The sequence below is a fragment of the Megalops cyprinoides genome, chromosome 1, assembly GCF_013368585.1.
Source record: "Megalops cyprinoides isolate fMegCyp1 chromosome 1, fMegCyp1.pri, whole genome shotgun sequence".
Lineage (NCBI taxonomy): Eukaryota > Metazoa > Chordata > Actinopteri > Elopiformes > Megalopidae > Megalops > Megalops cyprinoides.
The window spans coordinates 18,210,103-18,219,627 of NC_050583.1; positions in this window are offsets into that span (position 1 = coordinate 18,210,103).

Consider the following 9,525-nt stretch of genomic DNA (forward strand, 5'->3'; position numbering starts at 1 on the left):
AGACCATCCTAGCAGTGTACAACAGAGTATTACATTATTTTAATGAATACCCATGTGCTATACTTGTGGAAGTCCTATTTTGATTATATGTTAAATTATGTGATTCTTTTCATTGTTATTTCAAGCTGTTTAACTTCCATTTGTTTCTGCTTAACGTAATGTCATTATTTTTTCCATCCATTAATTAATTAGACATTTTTACTGTAATACATTACAGAGTATTAACTATTTTGTAAATATTAAAAAAGTTATTTCAAAAAGTATAGCAACTTGCAGTTTTTATACCAAGAACTGAATGTGCTTTTATTACATTAGATAGTGGAACATTTCTATGTAAAAATGACCCGAAAGATATCTTTGTAACAATTGGGTAAAATTCTTTAGCAGCTTTGATATCAGCAAATCACATATAATGTCTCCGAGACTTCATCTTTTGCAGAATTATCAAACATTGCTTTTATGATTTGACGTTTTTTTTGGACATATCTGGACTTGACGTCAATGTGTGAGCTGGTTGAATGCATACTTGCCTTCGTCCTACTGTTTGGCTCAATACGTTTTTGCCTTCCCTATCTGCATGTAGTGATAGGAAATTGGTGCATGTGATTAACAAGGTGTTGCATGACATTAAGGTCCCTGGTCTTTCAGCATGGAATTAACAGGGAATTAACATGTCCCACCCAGTCACTAGTCATATCATATGCTCTTGATTTTTTTTTTTCCATTTTGTTTCATTACAGCTCAAATTATTCAGAAATGTTAGGGGGAAACCTCAGAAGGTGTATCCATATCTGGAGCTGACCATCATTCATGTCACAGTCTTTACCTCTTTTACTTCCTTTTTTCCCCAACATTTCACTTTATGTCCGTGCCAAACCAGTTACCAGACAGAACCCGAAATAGCAGCCTTGCACTACACATAGCCAGTAGCTCTGATGACTCCGAGTTGCTTCATTACCTGAATGAGTGTAGAAGCCACATTCGCCTTTTGGTCGACCTCCATGACTCTTAGATGCACAGTGTGTAACTGTGGTTGCACTGAAATGTACTGTTTGATGTCAGTACTCAGGCTGTTTGAATGCCATATGTCCTCATGCAGCCTGCATCATGCACCTGTTTGCTTGCTCGTCTGTATGCCTTTGTGAGGTGCCGAAGTGAGCAGCACAACAGTACCAGTTTCACACCTCCGTCACTTGCCTGTGGTATTCCTGCAACTCTTTTACTGAGAATGAAAATCTCTTGTCGCCCGTAGCCCCACTGAGTGTATCAGTCTGAAGGCATATGTCCGTCTATCTCCAGCACTGTCAGTGTGCCCTGTTCAGTCAATCCCTTCTCAAATCAAAATCGAATGAATTTCCTTTTTCCTCTGTGGATCCAGTCATTCCACCAAAGCCTGTTACAGAGAGGTGTTTGTGTTCAGACTGACCCTACTGAAGACATCAGCTCCACAGAAAACGTGCTTCCTCACTGTCTCTTACTGACAGGGAAGTGGTCTGATGGATGGCTCTAAATTGGTGATATTTCTCATTTGCAAATGTCCTGTTATGAATTTTTTTCTCCTTTTTTTTCCAGCTTAAATAAACAGATATGAAAAATTGACATTACATTGAGATTGAATCTTAACAGCTTATATTCTAGATTTATGTATCAGTTGATTTATGTGTTAGAGGTACCCCCGACAACTGTTTGTATGATGTAATCCACTCCTTTGGTGTTTCTCCTGTTGGGTTTAAGAAGTAGAATTGTCTGAAATTGACTGCCATGTTGTACTCATGTAGAGCACAGTATCAACTATGTAGAGATTGCCTTATTTCATACAGTAAAATCTTTCTCTCTCCCTCTCTCATGTTAACACACACACAAACAGCATTTACTCCATGTACATAATAGGTTAAATGTCCATAGCCTGTAAAAGAAGGAAATATCGTATTTTGCAATGGTGTGTGTCTGTTCTTTTCCAACCTAAAACAAGTCCAGGCTATATACCTTGTAATCAGTAATGTCATCTGTACCTACTGTATGATAATGAAAATAAAGAAAAAAAAATAACGAGATTCTAATGCAAATATGTATATCCTTTAATTGTTTTCTTTTTTGAATGCTTAAATTTACTGTAAATACTCTGTCCCTTATTTTGCTTCATTTAACATTTTCTGTTAGAAGTGGTGTGCAGCACCGTGTGAGTGCAGATAGAGCCCTCCTCTTCACGTGAGTGCAACCCCTCGTCGCTCTCATATCTGTAAACACAACATGTGCGAGTGTGAGGGGCCTCAGCATGAATGGGATGTATGCTTTTGTTGTACTTAGGGAGGCACACCCCGTGCAGTGCTTCGTTTCAATGGTTCAGATGTTTAGTTTGCCCAATTCTGTCTCCCAGTTATTGGTGACAGCCACATGCATGGGCTTAATCCACAGACCTGAATGTAATTAGCTGTTAGGTGACCTCTTTGTTATTACCATAGGTAGGGCTGCTTTTAACCCATTGTATCTGAGCAGATATTAGCATATTTTCATTTGTTAACAGAGGAAGGGAAGGGAATGGAGGTAGAGTTATAATACGTTCCCTGATAGTGTAATTCTGACTCTGAGTTGAGTTTTTCTCATTGACAGTGTATTGTCAGTAAATCTCATGAATCTGAGTGAGTTGTATTATTTTGGCAATGGGGGGGGGGGGGGTCTACAAACTAGACCAAAAGAGGAACAGAAGCTATTGATCAACGGAGATCTAAAACTCTCTGGGAAAGAGGTGATGTTGGCATGGGGAACGCTGTTGACTAGCTAGGAAACACTGCGAAAGTCACTGAAATGAGTGATTTCCAGACAGGTCTTCAGAGAAGTGGCCACTGAGTCCAGCTGAGCCAGGTTTACACAGAATTAGATGGTCCACATTCCCACTCACTTTGCCCTGTTGTGCAGTGAAGCAGGGCACAGAGGCTGCCCACAAGAATAGATTTTTTCACTGAGGATGTTTGGAGTGTGCATTCCCCGTAGTGCTGCTGCAGGTGCAGAAATTAGCCAGGAATCAGAATTCTCTGCGCTGAGATCAGGCTCTGAGTCCAGAGGGGGGGCATTCAATCTAAGCCGTCTGGCACAGTGTCCTTATGTTTAAGTAGCAATTTAAAGCAAGTGTGTGCTTTTTTGATTCTCAATCAGCCGTTCTCATTTCAGTGACCGTCAAACTTGTTTGAGTATTAAAAAAAAATCATTTGTCACTCAAAGTTAAGGACAAAATACCACAGCAGTTAGATTGAATGGCCCTGTACATAAAGGAACAAGTCACAGGCAGAAACTGAAGTTGACATAGTTGGTGCAAGACTGGATTCTGTGGCATTCTGTGGCAAGACAAGGGGTTGAAACTGAAAGTAAACAACTGACATTTTTCATTGTATGGCTGTGTGTCCATCACTCTCTGCAGTCTGCAGCTTATTAAATTCTTGTTCCTTATCTAATATTTCCACAAGTCCTCTCTATACGATTATTATGTTATTATTATTATTATTGTCATCCTGTTCTTTCATTTGTCCTCATGTTTTGTTCTGCATGTTATGTGCTATGTTTCCTGTTAATAGTAGTATGAAGGATACTGTGTACAAATAAAGGTATGACATCTAAATCTGTTGTTATTGTCCCTGTTAATTTGTTTGAAATTGTGCATTGAACCGTGCTCACAAGTAAAATTCACCAACATACTGTATGTGAGACAAAAGGAAAACAGTACACGTGGAAAGTCAACTATATGCAACTATATGCATGGAGTTCATGGGAAAAATAAAGGTTTCTTGACAGCTGCTCAAAAGGAGTCCAAAATTGGAGTGCTGAAATGAGTAAACTGCAACATGCTCTGCTTTGAGCTGGACTGACTCATTGCGATTTTTTCAAAATTTGCTTCACACCCACCACAACAAATCTGACTGTGCAGCTTGCACCACTTGCTGTGACTTTCTCTGGTGTCATCAGTGGGCAAAAGAGGACAGACATATAGAGAAACCGTTCTAAACACTAACGATCAGGTGGTGTATCGGTGGACAATGCATTTTAAGCTATAGTTACATGTGTGCAGATTGTATTGCATGCACATGTCTGAGTCCTCTCTAAAAGGCAGGTGTTGATAGTGGTGGTGTTTTGGTAGGAACTGTCAGACTGGATCAGACCTAACTCTTACCCAGAAAGCCACTCTAAAGGAGTCCCGCTGAGCCTGGGAAGAAAAGGGCAAAGAACTGATCACAACGCAGAACCTGAAAAAGTGTAAAGCCTCCATCTTAATTTAAAAGAACATAACTCTCTCCCCCAGCAAATTCACTCCCATGGATCACCACTGCTAAATGAAGGTGCTTTCATAATTGGTCATCTCCTTTGATTCTGTACTGGAGCTCCACATACAGTAACACAGATGCCAGAAGAGTCAAATAAACAAATAAATGAATATACACACACTGTCGCCAAGTCCGAGAATAGACGTTGGCACAATGATACAAATAAAAAAAGTATTCTCACCCATGAGTTCCAAGCCTGAGAGACCAGAGCAGAATAATGCCAAAAACTTTCAGAAGGAGATGGTTCTTTTTTCCTGTCTGCTCTTCCTCGGGGGATTCTATTATCTGGCTGCCAAGATTCGGCTCTACGGGCAGACCCCTGAACAAGTCAACTATAATGGAACTACTGAGAAAATGAGAACGTGGGAGTGCTAGAGGAAACGAAAAAACGAAATCCTGAATTCTGAAATCATTACTGTGTTAAATTATAAATGATGGCCCTGAGATTTTTAGACACAATATTTATTTAATAATGGGATTCTGAAGGTACTCTTGGGGGTGCACTTGAAAAAGAAAACAAGGAGATTTTTCCCTCATACTGCAGATTTACCATGTGAAGACCTGATGGCAAAATCCATTCCCTTGTACTGACAGAATCTGTATTAGTAGCAGTAAGTGATGTTTTTGATATATTGTGGAATTGTCACATATATTCAAATATATTTCTTAGATTATTTCATATTTTAGTGTAATGTGACCTTAACATTAGGCTACCTTGTAAGGATACAGTATGTTTGTCACAATGAGCCTGTATAGCTTTGGATCTGTTAAACACTAGTTTAAGTGAACAAAGCTACTCTATAAGAAGTACATCATGACTCCCTGTCGCCCCGTGCAAAATATGTGAGTTCCTGCTGTGTGTTTGCAATGGAAAAAGTTTTAGCTGGCAAACAATGACTTCTGGGTGAAAGACAATCTGCCCTCAGCCCGTGGAGAAGACAGAGGAAGAATGCAAACGATTCTATCCTCCAATATGTGTCACTCCTCTCCCTGGTCCATCTCTGCTCTGGGCTGTGTAATCCTGTTTGGGAAGCAGTCATTTGAATCCCGTGAAAAATGTCTTGACCGCATTACTCCCTGCAACCTTGACTGCTCTTGATTTTCATGCTGAGTTTAATCCAATGGGGAGTAGAGCAAAGAGTCTCCTCTGTGCACATATTAGAGCAATTAACAACTGCAGGCATCTGCAACCTTGCTGTGTGCTGTGCTCCTCAGTTACTGAAAAACTGAAAAAGGGGGGGGGGGACTGGCAAGCATGTTGCCAAGTAAAAACTTGCATCTGACAGCATTACTTACTTTGAATCTTGTTTAATGTTTAATTTTAATTTTTCTTATTACCTTGCTCTTCAGGTATTTACAAAAAAAATCTTTTTGTCCATCATTTAATCTTCTTATTGAATGACAATTTTTGTGTGAGGGCTTAAAGTCAATCAAACAGCAATACGTTGAGCCAGTACATTGAACATTTAAATTAATTCTGAGAAATTAGTCTAAGCGCATGTTTCTCCCACAGTATCATCTATCCAGTGGCTTCCTTACAGTAACAAAAAATAACATTTTTATTTTTTTGTTCAAACCTAAGGACAAAAGGACATAATGCACAGAGAAGGGCTGTAGGGATGACTGGAATTCCTAAATGTATTTATGGTGATTTCCAACCATATAGCAACATATTACAATACATAGTACATGGTAGTGGAATTAACTACAGCAAGTGCCCCTGCCCGCTATGGCAAGGAAATTGTACTGTATATGTCAGAGCTGCAGAGCAGCCCCAGCCACAGCCAAAAACATAATCAGGGCTTCTCACAACAGCACAAGACTGGCAGCTGAGGATTTACCTGAAAAAATAGCTAAAGTTCCCGGACACCATCGCAGTGATCTCCCTCAGGCCAGATGTCATCCTGGTGTCTGAAGCATCTAAGCAGGTAGTCATGCTGGAGCCCTGTAACGGAGCAAGTGGGGGGGCAGAAGGTGCCACTGCCCCAGGCAAAGGTTCTTCCAGTTTGAAAGGGGCCCACCTTGGGCCCAATCTGCCTGACTGAACATACATTTTTGTTGTTTAATAGGCTGTATAAGGGCCCACTACAGGTCCTCAACCCCTCTGCAATAAACCAATCGGCTCCACGCTTGCTGGAGCCTATTGTTCCTGGCAAAGACCAGGTGGAGGAGGCCAATGAAAGAAGGAAGGCTAAGTATGAGCCACTGGCAGATCAATGCCGCAGGCTGGGTAGAGGTAGCTGTGAGCCCATCAAGGTGGACTACAGAGTGTTTGCAGCCCAGTCTCTCTGTAGCGCCCACAGTCTCCTTGGAGTGAGAGGGATGCACAAGAGGAAAGCCATCAAGACTATCACAGAGGCTGCCTCAGAATGGCTGTGGATCAAAGGGAGCGGGCAGTGGACAACAAATGCTGGGGGCCTGATCAATCCCGGCTGGGTCGCCTCGATGATGGTGTCTGATGTTGAAAAACCCAAAACACCCAATGACCCCAGGTAACTGATCACTGGTGATGGGTCCAAGTGCATCTAGAAATGTATTGTTGAACATACAACATTCCCACTAAACACCATGGAGCTGTATGCAAAATGTATACTCCAGAACTGTACCCAAAACTGAAGTGAATTTATATTGTATATATGTAATTTGCAATATTTTGCTAATTTGATGCCTCATTACAAAATATAATGCCTACCAGAAGGGACAGGACTTTGATAACAAGCCATTTTTCATAGACTACAAGGTAATGTAGAGTTTTTCATATTTCAAAAACTCCCTGGTGGTAAGTGTATTTCTGAATGTTGGAAGCCTTTCAAAAAACATTCCCCTGGATTCAATCAACATTTTCTGACACACAAATAAATACAAGTGGTACTTTTTTCCATCACAGTTCAAGTGAGTTCCTCACCAAGTTTTTCGTTGTACTAAAAAAGTAATGCATTGATTTGTAAATTCAACTTCAGCTTATCAAATCAAATCAAATTTGATTTCAAAATGAGTATATATGCTAATTAAATCTAGGGGAGTGCTTCATTTTTGTGTTACATTGGCTCCCCATGTGTTTGATTTGACTTTGCTTTAACTACATTGATTTGGCAGGAATGCAGGTATTGATTATTCATTTGCAGTGGATGTGCTGCATATTGACTTGTGCGCATTATGCAGTAGTTCATGAACTTTTGCATACTCCTCACTCACTTTCACTGAAAGCTTCCTGCTCACACCTTGCTGGCTATAACTGAGATAGGCATCTGAGGCCATGATATATTGTAAATATTGGCATGGTTTGGGGGGAGCAGGTACTCGGCTTGGCTTGCTGCCGAAAAACGCCCCTGGATGTGCTAATATTCATGATTTGCTATGATGTTTCACACCTCAAAACTTTAGTAAATGTGATGTTCTATATTGTCTGCATTTTTATTTACTTAACTCCTCTACTCATAAATGCTTCAGCAAATACATGATTAAATAAAAAGTCAGTTTTCATCAAGTCCACTTATGTGTTAATAAAGTCACTGTTGAGAAACTAAGAAGTTCTAGACAACAACTGCTGCATACCTCTTATATCACTTCAAGACACAAGCTGTCACTGCCTACATTTACAGCTGTGTGTCACGCTTAAGAAAGACACACATTATCTGTGCACTATTATTGGAAAAAGAGGGGGAGGGGATAAATATAGGCACATTATCAATGACACTTTAGCTCCAGGTTAATTTATTTCAGAAGTTCTTGCAGACAAACAGCAACTCCCAATGTGTGTCACAAGCCCTGAAGATCATACCATATATTAATATGATTCAGTATTGTTAGATCACTTTAGTCAGGCTTAGAATATATTTACCTAACAAATTACTTTTGTTCTGTTCCCCTTGTATCCTAACCAACATTATTTTACATTCTCATTCTTCTTATTAATAATAATATTAATAACAATAATGACAAGAGCAGTGTCAGTCATGGTAGCAGGAAGTGGGGAAAAGGGTGGCAGTACGTTTTGTCTGTTGAGATATCGCTGTTGTAGGATTTTGTGTCAGTTTGTTTTATGTCTTTGAATGGCTAGTGTCTGTGATGTTTTTTATGTGATGATTGACATCTCAATATCATTCAAAATGCCATAATTCAACACAGACCAAATGGCTGGCCTGACACATTTTGAATGATCTGTGCTATGAAACATCATGTCAGGAAGCCGGAAACCACTGTCTGAAACATACGAAGGGCGTGGAACATGACAAAATCATTACCTAGTTTGACTAATAAGAGTATTGTCCCTGTGCCTTTCGTGAACATTATTTGTCTGCTGACGGTCGTGTGTGTGATAAAGAATACGTCGCTAGCCTTAGTGCTGAAACTGTGCCGTAGTCCATTAAGAGAAGGGCATGCACTAGACAAATGTTCATGTCTGGGGAAATGTGACCACTAGAATTACTTTTGTGCTATTGCCATTAATTTTCAACCTAAACGGTGTGAGGAAATTTCTGTATTTAGGACATGTGATATTTCAGCAATAATACAGCTCAGTGAACAGCAAAACAACTCGTTGTGCTTTCTGTGTACAGAGCGGTTTGTGGGGCACGCTGTTTCTTTGGGAATAAAATCGACTCAGCTGAACCGCGAAACTCAAAACAGTCTTTGGGACACAGCTGGATTCGGCGGTATGTGCACTGGAAGATAGATTTATTTGGTTTCTTCATGTTCAAAACATATTATAGTTAATACTATAGTTGTTATAGTTAAGTATTTTAAGTATTTAAAGTTGCATAAATCGTTTGTTGAAAGAAGCCCGTTGGGTAGTTTTTATATTAAAAGCTGCGCTTTAACACATTCTTGGTGAAGACATGATGCTTTACAAGAAAGAGTTCCGAGAGTAGTCCACGATATATCACTGAGCGGCCATGGGTTTGGCTTTTACCTGCATTAACAGCACACGTTTCCCCACGTATGGTTTTAATCGGTTTCCTGTTAATAAAGGTGTTGTTACGTCCTGTAAAAGCAGGTAAATGGCCATAGCCGTGCCAGTTTTACAAATGTGTTAATACACTGGTTTGAATATAGGTGCATAAATAAATGTTTCATGGAGTTCTTTCGCGAAATTAAATGAAATACAGGCTTGAATTAAACATAATAAGACGTAAGACACCAGATGTTCGTGAATAATTCAGATATCGACCATATGTTGCTTCTTCAGGGGTGGTCAGTATTAAATTTAGAG